Raw genomic sequence first — 14,520 nt, 5'->3', positions numbered from 1 at the left:
GACGGAAAGGTTTAAGGGATGATGACAGTTGGCGTACGGCGAACGTGCAAAACAGAGGTCTAAAGTTTCGCGCAGACGATTTCGTTAACGCGACTCAACTGAACGCCGAAATCAAAATCGATCAGCGTGTCAGTTCCGGTGACACGTGATCAATATTCGACATCCCTTCTTGGCGCACATAAAGGTCAATACGCGGCAAGTTGTCGCACGAAGATCGCCGACATTGTGCGAGCAGTGAGAATCGCCCGCTCTGTTTTCCTCCCCCTTCCCTCCCCCGTCCCACGACGGAGTTGCGGCTAATGACGCCGTAATTAAAACAAAAAAAATCGTACACGGAGCACTCTGCGATAAGGGGAAAGGTCACCCGACTTGGCGGATAATGGCAGGTTTCGCTTACATCGCCGCTAATGTCGGGAACGGACCGTCCTAGTTACCCGGGGCAGATAGGCGGGCCTCTGGTGCCTGCGGGGGTTATTTGGCGAGCACAATGACAAGTGTCCGTACAAGTAACTGATCTACGACAACATGGAGCTAAGAGTCGTGAGAAATGTTGCGAAACAATACGAGCGGAGGCCAGCACAGGGGCGGGGGTCACCGCAGTCAAAGCCCTGCCTCCCCAAAGTTAAGCGCGTGTGCACCCGACAATTACTGGGCCCCGAAAGGCAACCTTCGTGAGCCACCCGAAGTGTCCCATCGTGAACACTTCGGGATACGAGGGGGAATCCCGCTGCCACCGAATTTCAGGCGCCTCCGTAGCCAGGTGGGAAGGTGCAGCAGTGCGTAGCACACGCTTCTGGATTAGACCGGGGTTCGAGCCTGTGACCACCAAATACGGAGGATGCGGAAAGGTCAGGGAATGCCACCGCATATCCCGGAGCAATATGGCCTTAGTTGCTAATGCTCCTAAAAACCAAATAACAAACAACAACAAGCTTCCTCAGACGTAGTTTCCGTGAACAAGGGGTCCTTAACGCTTAACGCTCAGCCAAAGTAATTTTGTGGTCGCACACAAATTCCCATCGGAGAAACCCCCCCTCAATTAAGACACACCGTTGAAAGGTCGGTGTCGGAGTCGCATTTTTTTCTGTCAAAGGGCATGAATGAGACCCGCTTCTGTGGTTGAAATATTAGGCTTCTTGTGAGAACGAACAGAGCGATACCCTAATTAGCAGGTGTGGTCGGAACGATACGAAACGTCCCCCCCCCCTTCTGCAAGTTCGCTACATGACACGGAGGAAGCATTCATTGTTCGCAGCCCGCGGGGTCATCCCTAGTAAGAAGCGTTTTGTTGGCGAGTTCCAGCCGAGACTTTGATTATATAATAACAACTTGGGGAGGGTGTTCACCTCCCTGCGCGCGTTTCCTCCAGGAAGGTGGGGAGGACGCGCAGAGAGGGCCCAGCATCCTCTCATCTGTCTTTCCGCGGACAAATGCCTACTGATAGCCGCATTTGCCCGAAACAGGTTCGGTTTCCGTATCGCTTCCCTCCACCTACCTGCCATTACTGTCCATCCATCTTCGGGCAGCTGACACAGTGTAATCAAACATCCCTGTCCATCTCCTGCCTTAGAACTGCGTTAGCACTTTTCCCAACGCCACAAAGTACACAATCACACGTGACTTCATCCAAATTTCCCAGCGGAGAAACCCCCTGACCATGCGTGGCACAAATGAAAAGAAAAAAGATGGTGCGATGTTTGTACTACCACCACATACATAAAGGGGTCAGCAGCCACTCATTTCCACAACAATATGATCATTAATCGTTCTTTGCGGGTAGGTAAATTCGAATCATGGTCAATCGAAAAGCGTGTACTACTGTAGAAAACTCAGCTAGCCATCGTAGTAGCGCAGTTGGAAGAAGCGCCTCCCTCTCGCACACCGGGTGGAAAACAACTGAGTTCGAGGCCCGTCGATGAGGTTTTATGGGCCTTTTCACACCGTGGCTGAGTTAGTCAGTCTCAGGCTAGGGTGGAATGGTTTTTCATCCAGCAAACAGAAAATCGAGCACAGAACATACGCTGTTTACAGACAGTACACACGGAGGAATATGGCCTTTGTTGCAGTGAAAATTCCGCCTTCTTTCATTTTACTAGTCCCTCTCAGAGCCTCAAAAGCTTAACGAGGTCATCTCTGAGGTGTTGCCAAGCATGGTAACCTACGTAATCGGAGTCCTTCCTCGTATGGTCGCCAGTTTGCCATCTGAGAATTGCGAGTTGCCCATTTTGGACCCTTTAAAGAAGCTCAATGTCTTGTTGGGATGAGGTCTCCATACTTTAACACCATACAAGTTCTCCCTACAAGAAACCATCCTCGGGGGACCCCACTCCTGACGTTACACCAATTTGGAGAATATCCATTAGTGGTTCTCCAATTACCACTCTCACCCATTTTGAATTTGCAGTTATTCGGATTCGAACTAAATGAAAGTATGTGGAAGAGGTTGTTGAGTTTCCTCGTTCATTTTAAGAAAGTCCCGATTGGTTCCTTTTTGAAGAAGAACGCTCCACGGCAGTGTCTCATCGGTGACCCCCCCCCCTCAATTAAGACTAAATGGAGTGTTTGCGTGCGATTTTGGGGTTTTTTTTATTATTATTATTATCTGTTTATTTCCATAAGGAAACCACCCCGGGACGGCAAAGTGCCAGGAGGGTGCTAAGTACATATCAGGGTACGAGATACTACGTGCAGTGGGTTACATATACTGAACACGTAGTCTCGTCCCGAAATATTATATACACATTTTATGTTTAATACATACATACAGTATTTACACATTTATGATTGTGTACAAACATTATACAGCTCATATATTTACAATTCATTAATAATTCCACATATAACTTACATATTAACACAACTGTTACAGAAGGTATATTTTTACAGTCAACAGATTATTATTGTTCTTAAAGCAGAAAGCTTCACTTTTATTCACAATTCTTTAGTACTTTGCGGCCGATTCATATTTCAGTAAGTCTGTACGAATCCTGGAAGATCTCTTTCCGGTATGTTGCATCCTCACACAGTTTTTCGGCATCTATCTGTAGTGAGTTAAATATTCTCGCTGCATTTGATGGGAAGAATCTTTGCAGGCTACTAAGATTGTTCAGGACTAAACGCAATGATTATTTACTTCCCCGCAACGTCTAGCAGTGGCACGCGGTTTGACTAGAATATTATCCAGGACTGGAGCATCCACTCTGCCTGTGAGCATTTGTGCGAGAGTGTGTATGTTCCTGTTAATTGTCCGCTGCATCCAGGGTGTGATGTTAAGGTTTGAGTAGAGAATGGCCCTTGAGATAGTAAAAGGGTGGCCAGCAACTCTGTTAAGCCATCGCAAGAACCAGTACTCGATCCCAAGGACGGACTTATAATGTGAATCTGGAGCTGAAGACCAGATTTGCGAGGCATACATTGCAATTGGCAGGACACACATTAAAATGTACTTGGTCGCTAGCTGAGGATCCCTAATTCCTACCAGTTCCTGCCTAGTAGCCCATAAAGCGGCGAATATTTTTGTCTTCATATGGGCGAAGTGTTGAGCAAAGGTGAGTCTGTCATCCCACTTAAGACCCAGGTCCAGGTGAGAGTGCACTTTTTCCACACTAGACCCGTTCACAGAGATTGAGATGTCATTTTTATTCTGCTTGTAACTTATGGTCATTTGGGCAGACTTCTGTGCATTAATACGGAGCCCGATGCAATCCAGGTAGCTCTCAAATTCTCGGATTGTGCTATTTGCCATCTGGCAAATACTTTCTGCTGATTCATGGTCTTTGGAAGTGATGAAGAATTTTACATCGTCAGCATATGTTATAAAATTGTAGTACCGTGCAAGAAACGGCTCCAGGACGGCCGCGAAGAGAGTAGCCGAAAGAACTCCCCCTTGAGGCACTCCTTGCGAGATGGTAAAGCAAGATTGTAGCTTTTGGTGCTTAACAATAAGTTTCCTATGTTCTAGCAGGCTGGTTATTATAGTTAACAGATTTCCTCTTACATTAAAATAATTCTTTAAAATCGCAATGAGCGCTGGAGTTGAGACGTTGTCGTAGGCTGCGGAGATATCCAAAAAAATAATATCAATTTGCTTTTTCTCATTTAGTGCTTTCTGCACGCGAAAAAGGGTTTCCAGTAAGTTTGTTATTGTTGATCTACCCGAAATAACTGAGTGCAAATGTGGTGGTCTATGGCTGAAGCAGTGTTGATTGATGGTGGGAAGAAGCGCTTTTTCGAATACCTTCTGTAGGGTGCAACTAACAGAAATTGGTCTGTAATCCTTAGCCAATTTTGGGTGTTTAATCTTTGGTATTGGGGTTACAATGTAATTTTTCCAAGCTTGCGGGAAAGCTCCTGACCTGATGATTTTCTGATAGATGTGCAGTAATAGATCTATTATAAATGGGCTACTTATTTTAAGGATGAACATTGGAAATTTGTCTGGTCCAACAGTGGCCTTATTGGGCAGATCGTTGATTGCTTTCATTACGCTCTCTTTGGTGATTAGTATTTCACTCAATGGAGGTCTTGTTGGTTCCTCTCTTGCCGAATAGTTTCGCTTGTTTAAATCTTTCAGGAATTCCAAAATTTTGTTACCATTATCAGTGTTCTCAATTTGATTCAGTCCATGCAGGTTACTAAAAGTGTTATTAGCCCATTCCTTGAAAATGCATTCTGTCATATTCTCTGTGCTATTTCTATTGCTAGTAATTCTTTTTGCTCGTTTTAGTTTGTTATGAATAACACTGCAGTGTGCCTGTCGTTTTGCTTTGATGAAATGTGCTCTTTCTTTCTTATAACGAATGTGATCGGCAGGATGACCCGTTCTTTGCCATTTTCTATACAGTTTTTGCTTCCTGAGGAAACTTTCTTTCAGTTGTGGGTTAAACCATTCTTTTGTTCTCTCAGATATTTTGATTTCTTTTGCTGCTCCTTCCAATGCTGTTTGGTATAGCTTTTTAGTGATCATTTCTAAAGCTTCGTCTACTGGCTTTTCTTGCAGGTCATTCCAGTTGTAACTAGTCAGGTGACTGAGAATGACCTCTGCATTAATATACTTCACGGAGAAAAGATACTTCCTTTGCTTTTCCCAGTTCGTGTGGTTACCCTGCATGTATTTGTGTATCTTCAGTGCTGCTTCTATTTCAATGGGATTGTGGTCCGACTTAAATTTTATGCAGTTTTGCGTTAGCCTTATGTCTAAGGAACTATGGTACAACAGGTCAAGTTGCTGCATTCCCCTTGTTACTGGTGTCGGAAGCTGCGTCAAGTGCAATGCACCCAATGTAGCATCCAGCTCTTTCTTGGCCTCCCTGTGTTTCGGAAGAGGCAAATTAAAATCTCCCGCTATTATTGTGTCGACTGATGGCTTTAGATTTGCAGCAAGCCAAGCATAGAGTTCGTTTCTTGTCTCCTTTGTGTGCTCAGGTGGGAGGTATATGATGCATATCTGTATTTTCACGTGCTCGTTTGAAAAGGTAACGCAAATCCCTTCAAAATTATTTGAATTGGTTTTTCGTTCTCTTATAGACTGGTATTTATTTTGATAGCAAATTATAACTCCCCCCCCTCGCCTATCTGTTCTTCCGGTTCCCACACATTTGCAGTTTGCTGCCGCAGTTAGCCGATCTAACTGTTTTCCATTTCCCAACCAGGTTTCGATTAGGCAAATGAAATCCAGGTCCCCGTACATCATCATCGTTTGTAGGGTGTGGAGCTTATTTGAGATGCTCCTCACGTTTTGTGCAAACAGGTGGATGTGATGTTCTGCATCCCCAGCTGGGGGTAGTTTTCTTGATTGCTATTGAGCCCGATTCCTTGCATCATTTTTAACCAGTGGTCTGGCCCATCTGTCTCTGTAGGGCTTGACTAAGGTACCTACTGGCCAGGCGCTTACGTCTTGTAGGCGAGTTGCCTTATCTGGTGGACAAGAGATTATAAAGGAGGAGTAAGCTGGGTGTCGTGTTTTCACTTGCTTTACTTCCACAGTTATCCCATGTTCGCCCTCACACATGGCTTTAATATTTTTGGGCTGTGTTGTGGGTCCCAGCCTTGATACAAAAATTTGCTCTCTGGTTGCAACGGAAGTAATGTTGTACATTTCAGAAAACCGTTTGTTTGTTTCTGGTGTGTTACAGGAAGACACATTAATACTTTCTCTGTGAACTGGATTATGTCGTCGGCTGTCCTCGGCAAGACTAGGCATGAAATTTTGGGATGGGCGGGTTTTTCTACCCTCAAAAGTGTTATGCTTTTTAGGTAGCATAGTGATGTGCGCATAAGTGAGTGGGTTTGCAGGAACATGATTTGAGGGGGAAGATGTAACTCTCGCGATCGTACTCTTGGAATACATGGATGCCCCACTCATTTCAGTTGATTCCTGTTGTCCTAATATTTCTGAGACTTCTTTATTTTGGTTTCGACTTTTCCTAGTGGAATGTGTGGAGCCATTTCCTTGTGCTGCCCCTAAAGTTTCACTGGATTTGGTGCTATTGCTTGCGAGGTCCTGCTGCAAACAGACAGTTCCCGGCTGGGCTTGAAATTCACATATTATTTGGCTGTCTTGTAGTTTTGCAATTCGTTCTGATATGTTTTCCCCCGAATTCAATTCTTTTCTTGTCTTCTGTTTCTGATTTTGAATGCTTTCTGTCATCCTGTACAATCCATGCATACCACTTCTACTTTTCTTTGGGTAGCTCTGCCTCGCATAGCAAGTTTCGTCGGTTACGGGGGCCGCTGAGCCACCTTGTGCAACGAGGACTGATTCAAAGCATCCTAGCTTTTCCTCCAGTCGTTTAAGGGTGTGCAATATTTTACTGTTTTGTTCTTTGAGAAGAAAATTCTCTTCCTGCAGTTCCTGTAGCATTTTATGTACAGGGATGAAATTGCTCGCGAGGTTTTCAGCGTATTCCACAGCCTGCATCGAAAAGGGGCTGATGCAGTCTGCAAGGATATCCTTTAATTCCGTACGCGAGACATATTCTTTACGGTTCTCCTCCTGCCTTTCATCCGGGCTATGATTGCTCCTCTGTCTAGCGAAAGCCCCTTCAGAGTGCTCGCAGTCTTCCGGGCAAATATCGCATCCCAAGGTTTCAAAAATTGATCCTTCAGGATGGCCCAAGATGCCATTTCCATCCCTTAAGTACGATTGACGAAATCTTCCTAACACCCACGTCTCTCCAGAGGACTACTTTTTGTGAGGTTATTGAGAAGCGTGGTTTGCTGTGGAAGCAAACGGGCAGACGAGTTCAAAGCGAAATTGGAATGCCTCGCGAAATGCCCGGTGGGTATCTTTTGTAATTTGCATAATAAGTATCCATGGGGACAGCTAAACGTGCTCACGCCAAGAAGAGTCGTTCAGAATGAAGAAAACGAGGGTTATTTGGGGACAGTACGCTTCGGGATTTATGGTGCAGCTCTCCTTAAGGAGCTCGGAGTGTCCAACAGGAGGTGCTGCTGGCAACATTTTTCCTTTTTTGACGTAATGGCGTGTTAGCGCATGATAAATCTATTTGTGCAGGTAACACTTTGATGTGTCACTCCTAATTTGTCCCGATAATTTCGCTGGCAATACGTCTTATTAGACCATCCATCAGACGGCTGCGCCCCGGCCCTTAGCCTTTCAAATGAGGGATTTGCGAGTGGTAGCGGCCCACGACAGTCATTATGGAGTAACCTTGAAGTCGATTTTTGATTAAATGACGGTTTTTAAACGGGGTTTAATATCAACTTCCATCTACTGCTGATTGAATGATTGGCCCACTTTGCGCCAATCTTCTCTGACCCGGGGCCGATGAACTCCGTAATATAAAATTAAAATCCCCGCTGTTTTTTGGAAAAAAGTCCGCTGGCACGTTTAAAATCTTGGGTGGGGTGAAAATGACACGTTTCCCGCTGCGTCCAAGTTCGTGGATTCGGTTGGGAAATCGCTGATGGCGGGAATTTCTGTGGTGCGTTCAAATAACCCCGCATCGCCGTACCCTTTTAATATTCGACGTTGCCTCGTGAACCCTGAAGGGCGCGGGGCTGTGAACGCGCTCTCAGCGATGGCGCGTCTGGTCCGAGAGTGCAGCCGAAGTCCCAAAATCAGACGAATTCCATTTACGAACTCGTCCGCTCTTTTGTTTCTTGCCCACCCTCTCTCGCTCGCACGTGCTGGTGGGTAAGACAATCGGAACGGTAGGGTGTAGACAGTCGACCCCTGTAATTAGGGTATTTCATCGTGTGCGCCGCGATGAAATATTCCCCGGCGAAACAGGGGTGTCTTTCTGCAACTGTCGCCCGCTCCGACTTGCGACCCCGTCCACGTTCCGAGTCATTTATAATGTGCGATTGTGACAGCATCCACTTCCTCATTATAAAGTCCTATGAGGTTGAGGGGGGGGTTAGGAGGTTAGGGGAATATTAGGTTGTTCTGGGCCGGATCGAATGAAATATGAAGGCGTGTTTGGATACCGAGACCACCCACCGAGTTCTCGCTACTCGCCGGCACCATTTATCGGCCCCGAGAAGGCCGACTCGCGCTCTTTTCCGTGTCACGTAGCTGAAATAGTGCGGGAAATCATCGCAATTAGGGGGAGGGGGGTCCGATAAGTCGAATGTATCGGTTTCCGAATGTCTCTGCGTGCCGTAGAACAAATATCATAAATCTCGACATAAGTGGGTTGAACTCTCTCTCTCTCTCTCTCTCTCTCTCTCTCTCTCAGGAAGGACGGACGCCTCCTTCTTATGGATTGCATTGCTGTCGGTGCCGGCGTCTTTCCTTTAATATGTCCACGTGACTCTGCAAGCACGCTACACAAGGTGTTTCCTTGTCAACCTGAGATTTTTGATTCAGAATATTGCCTTTCTTCTATCGTTCTTTCTTGATTAATGTGTCCATTATGAAACCTGATCCACTGCATGCGAACCTTCTGATTGGTGCGCCATCTATGGTAATAAATAAATAAATATTATTAGTTTCACGCCCAACAGATCCAAGTCTTTGCGGATTACACATCGCAACTCCATCGTGGATGGATCCATCATTGATGTTCTTTTCTTACCTTTCAAAAGAATTTGGTAGTTGAACTATATCTTTCCACTTAAAGGGGAGTTCTTTCTTCATGGTTCTTTGCCACAGCTTTAGAGTTCTTCCTTGCGAAGCATCCAAGTTTCATTTCATACGCTGGTGATCTCAAGATGCTCGTCACATCAGATGATCCAGCAAAAGTAGATGCAGTTGACTTTAAAACACAGAACGTCCTGGTTGAACTCCAGGAAATTCTACGATGTCTCAGGCTAAATTTGAATCCTCAGAAAGCAGCCCAGATGACCTTCACAAAAAGGAAAACAAAGAATGAAATAACACTGAAAATCAACGAGACCGTCATTGAAAAAGTTCACTCTCACACCGATTTGGGGTTGAAGTGGAATGACAGACTGACCTTCAAACACTACCCCAATATGGCCAGGCAGAAAACGCTCGCGGCTCTCTGGGCAATCCGAGAGGAGCTAGTCAGTCTTAAGCCTCGAGGGTTTCTCTTGGATTACGTGCAAAGAAATTTGATCCCCGTACCGCTCTATGCATCTGTGCTTTGGTCAGGGGCCTCCCATCCTCAACTCAACAGATTTCTTGGGCCTGAGTACTGGCTCCTGAGATGGTTAAACAGGGCGATGGGCCACCCCTTTACCATCTCTCGGAGCGTGCTGTACGCAAACCTCGGCATGAAACGATGGGAAACCATCATCGAAAAGAGGAATTTGCATACTTTGGCACAACTGCTTTGTGGTCGAATGGATTCACCATTCGGCCACAAAGGGAAGTGACAACAAACCCTCGGGAAGGTTTGTTTCTTCCCATATTTGGGAAGTGACAACAAACCCTCGGACCTCAAAACGAACCCGGTGCATTGCAACACCTTGTCTTAGATCTTCACTACAAAACCAGAAATACCTAGGATCAGTGTTTCCGTTCGGACCATATAACTCCCTGGGAATCGATGCCTCAGCTTTGTGCAGCTCGAAGACAGGACATCCTGAAAGAAGCGTATAAAGCAGAACCATTTTGACTTGAACCACTCTCACAGTTTTGAAACTTCAATGTCTATGCGGGCTTACTTGTAAATACAATGCTTTCCTTTCTTTTAATTCAATCGATGTAATCGTGTTGAATAATTATAATGTACACCCCCTGTAACCGAACCAGGCTGTTCCGGGGTTGCCCACTGATGTGCAAATGAAAAGATGTTAATAATAGCAAGGCCTGGCGTACCTAGGGGTTCCTCATTAGGACTATTTTTATTTATCTACTACGTAAATAACATAATTTGCAATTCTTATTCAATCACTACATTTCTTCTTTACTCTTGCTTTGACTTCTTATATCTTCTAACTTCTAAGGGAATCCCTCGGCCTGACCCCCCCTCTTTGCTATCTTTTCCTCCCACAATCCCAGTCCACAAACTTTCCCTTCTGTAACCCTCGCCTTCTTATTGCTCTTTTTGGGCTGTCTTCGGACTTTTTCCCAGGTTTGCCTAGCAAGTGATAGCCGATCCTGGCACGCCTCCACGTGGCGGGGATGAGGGATAGGACGTGGTGACCAGGTGTGCCACTTCCCACCTGCTAAGATGCCAGGCCCCGATCATACAACACTACAACTACACAAAACGTACACACACAATACACATGACCGGATATGGCGAAAGCCTCTTCACAACAAAAGCGACTAATGGGGGATCCCTGGGGTCCTCAACAACAACGCTCGAACCCCCTTCAATCCCCACCACACTGACAACCTCATAACGAAATTCTGCCGGCAAGTGCCCTGGACTACCAAACAACAACTTGCCCACGTTAGGGATCTGGATGTGACTCACTCTACACTTCTGTATATCCGTCGTGTTATATGCCTCAGAAATCTGGGCATCTGCAGCCCCCACCAACACCAAGCGCGTGTACTCCTCCAAATACACATAAACATCATCGTCCACCCCAGCAAAGAACAACTGCGATGGCAACCGCACTAAACTTTGCCCGACTACCAAATCTTGTAATGGAAAGACGCCTCGTCCTCACTGCCAAAATGACTTCCGGGAATAATGAATCTAATATTGTGGGGTTTCATATAGATGCTTTAAATACGGCACATGCGGGCTCTGGCCCTGTTTCATACGCCCCTTATTAATTAATTTATGAATTCCTCGAACTCACATAGCTAATAACTTGCTCCACAACACCTGATAACATTAACTAACACTGTGGTCCACCCTGCCTGCGGACGCATGGTGACGCGTTGTTGTTGAACGCCTTTCTCCTATAATTGCCAGTTATTTTGCCCACGTCCTGTATCACCTACGTATTTTCACTGCTCTTCTCCTACTCAATATTTCCTCTGATCTCCTACAGGTCTCTTATTCATATCTCCTTCAACTCCTAAAAGTATCGTCTCCTACAGTTTATTTTATCGCCTACAGTTACTGTTTATCGTTTTCTGGTTGCTTTCGCATCTTCTGCGCTGTCGTTCGTCGTTTGGTTTTTTTTTTTAAGCCAAACGCGTTTACTGTCGTTTGGTTTTTTTTTTAAGCCAAACGCATTTGCTGTCGTTTGGTTTTTTTTTTAAGCCAAACGCGTTTACTGTCGTTTGGTTTTTCTTTTTCTGTATCTCCTTCTGCGCTCTTCATTGTCTAATAAACACTCAGTCTATTGATTAAGGATTGATCCCCTGTCCACGCTTGTGGAAAGAGGATTTAATTACCATCCGGATGCGTTCTATTCCCCCCCCCCCAATACATTTCTGGAATTTGTTGCAGACGTGAAAAGGATGTCGTTACCTTCGTACGGATGCCTTTTGGGGGTGAAAGATGCGACCCGAATTGCCAATCACGTTTGGGGGGAATAATTTCTGAGGGCAGTTGTAAATTATAAAATAGACCAGTACATCACGCATGCGCTTCAGGAACTGCAAGAATTCAGATATTATTAATCGTCCCTTTAATGATTTCTTCGCCCGGCTAATGAACGCACCTGGGGATTGCGCAAGTCCGAGTCAAAGGGGCGAAGTGAGACATCATCATTAGCAGCAATTGCCCCTTACCAACCCACACAATGTAAACATCGAAGATTCTGTTGTTGGTCTTCCATGCCAAGGAATCTGTCTACAGAGCGTGATGTACTCATTCCCGATTAGCAGGTTCCAGCCCCCGAAACATTAATGGTCGTCACGCGTTGGATCCTTTCTGCCCCGGGTGGACGGCAGTTGCCAATCACTCGGAAAGCCCCACTTCATTAATGCCCGACTCCAAATATTCGAAAACATGTGCCTGGGGGAGGGGGGTCGTAATAAGCGGATACTGTTTTCACGACTGTGCCCTCGCGGTGATACAATGGTTATGATCACCATCCATTGTCACGAACTGAGTTAGTCCGTCTCGGGGTAGGATTACGGGGTGTTTGATTTAGAAACACGTTTGGCGGCACAAACTTAATTTTTCGGACTGAAGTAAAACCGATTGGTAACGAAAATGCGAGACGGAAATGACGTCAATTCCTAAATGACGCTTATTTTGTATATGATTACAGTGGACGATAGGGCAGTTGAAATAACGTTTACACAAGATACAACATATGTCATAAATGACTAATGAGGCTAACAGAGTTACTAACGTTGATTCGGTAGAGTAAGTAGCAGGCGTGAGCAGAAAACGTTACATAACTTCGGTTCTGGCTGTTCGATTTTAAACGGTGATCTTCTTCAAAGATGTTTTCGCATCAAATAAAACATCTTTCGTGCGTACACACGTTGTTTTTTCCCTCTGCCACAAAGTGACACCTCATGGCCTGAGTTCCCTTTGTTCTCACTTCTTCGGGAGCAGTGATCAAATCGCGCATTCCCACAGCTATGGGCAGATTTCCATTCGTTCTTTTATCACGATCGTCTGTTGTTGTCACGCGTGATGGGAGGGAACAGTGAAAAGGGAGGGAGAACGCATAAGGGTGTTAGGAGGGTGTTCCTTAACCCGTAATGAAGGATTTACTTATTATACTTGAGACCGATTAGTTGTTTGTTGGACGAAAAACCATGCTGCCTCGCCTGAGACCGACTAACTCAGCTACGTTTTGAAAAAGATCCATAAAAATTCGTGACGTCAACGACGGGACCAGAACTCGGATCTTTTCCACCCGGGATGGGGAGGACGCGATTCTTCCAACTGCGCTACCCACGAGGGCGAATTACGTTATGAAAATGTGTAAGTTTCCGCCATTGGAGGTGGAGTTGGATTTCCATGACAACCGACATGTATTTGTGGAGATCTAACGGAACGTATGACCTTTCCAAAAGGCAAAGGTCAAAACTTTTAAAACATCCCCCGCGATTTAAAAATTGATTGAATTCGATTCCTCTCCGGAAGATGCGCCGCATTCAATCACGATGTTTTCCGTGTTCCGATATCGTCAGCGAAATGCGGCATCCCTTCCGAATCTGAGGACACCCCCTCACACCCCACCCGCATCCACCTCCCTGTCCGCTTCGAAGACGGCAAGCGTCAGTGCCTCTAATCGCGTTTGATTGTTTCGTGAAGGAGAAGATGTGTCGGAGGCGGCAGTCGGGACGATATTCGCTGTTCGCACCCCGCAACTGGCGGTCTTCTTACATTCGTGCTCGTGCCCGGATGTAATTTACATCCCGCCTAATCCCCGCTCTCACAATCCCTTTACGGAAGTCGGCCGCCTACGCACGCGACTGGAACGTCCCGTTTTCTCCGATCGCAGAGGAAGAAACGTCGCCGCGGGCGGTTTTTGATAAAGAAATGGGCCCGGTTGCCATGGAGACGCGTCTTGATGCGAAGCGGCTCTCGCCACGGTATTTATTTAGAGGTCTTTTGGCGAGGACTTTATTCGGAGAGTCGTCGCGTACTGCAGTCTCGCTGTCCTCCCTTCAGGGTGCTCTACCTGCGCGAGATACTACACAATGAAACCCGGTCGTGGCGAGGATTTTTTTTATTTTTTCTTTCCTTTCGGAAAGAGACGCGGACAGGACTGCGCACACTCTGAACTCTGAATCGCAGGTAGGTTTGCATTTGCCGCTCATTCGCTGTAAAATCGATAATCCGAGCCATGTAAGAACGCAACACATTGTCGCTTGACCTCTAACCCCGTTCGTTGCTCGTGGAGGAGCTGCGAACCCGAGTGACGATGAGATGTTGATTCGCTGAGTGATAGAATTCACCGCAGGAAACGACAACGCTCTTCGTACAATCCGCGGCGGGAGGCCATGCGAATGAAAGACATGACAGGGCCGGCCCCTACCCCTAACGTTACGAGGCGGGGTGAAGGGCCTCTCGCCGATGCGGCACTTGGCAACAGGATGGGGAGGTCGCAGCTGTTTACATCGCACTTGGCAGGGTGTGGCAGCGGAGTTGTGTTTTTGCGCCGCTGAGACACACCCTCGGGCCCGGAGACCTACACAATGAGGGGACGTCCCCCGAGGGGCTTCTCTCATTCCACTATCGCGCAGGTAATTGATGGGCCGTCTCTTGCCGCCGT

The sequence above is a fragment of the Mastigoproctus giganteus genome, chromosome 10 (genome assembly GCF_048544385.1).
Source record: "Mastigoproctus giganteus isolate SK-2022 chromosome 10, ASM4854438v1, whole genome shotgun sequence".
Classification (NCBI taxonomy): domain Eukaryota; kingdom Metazoa; phylum Arthropoda; class Arachnida; order Uropygi; family Thelyphonidae; genus Mastigoproctus; species Mastigoproctus giganteus.
This window is presented reverse-complemented; position numbering follows the sequence as displayed.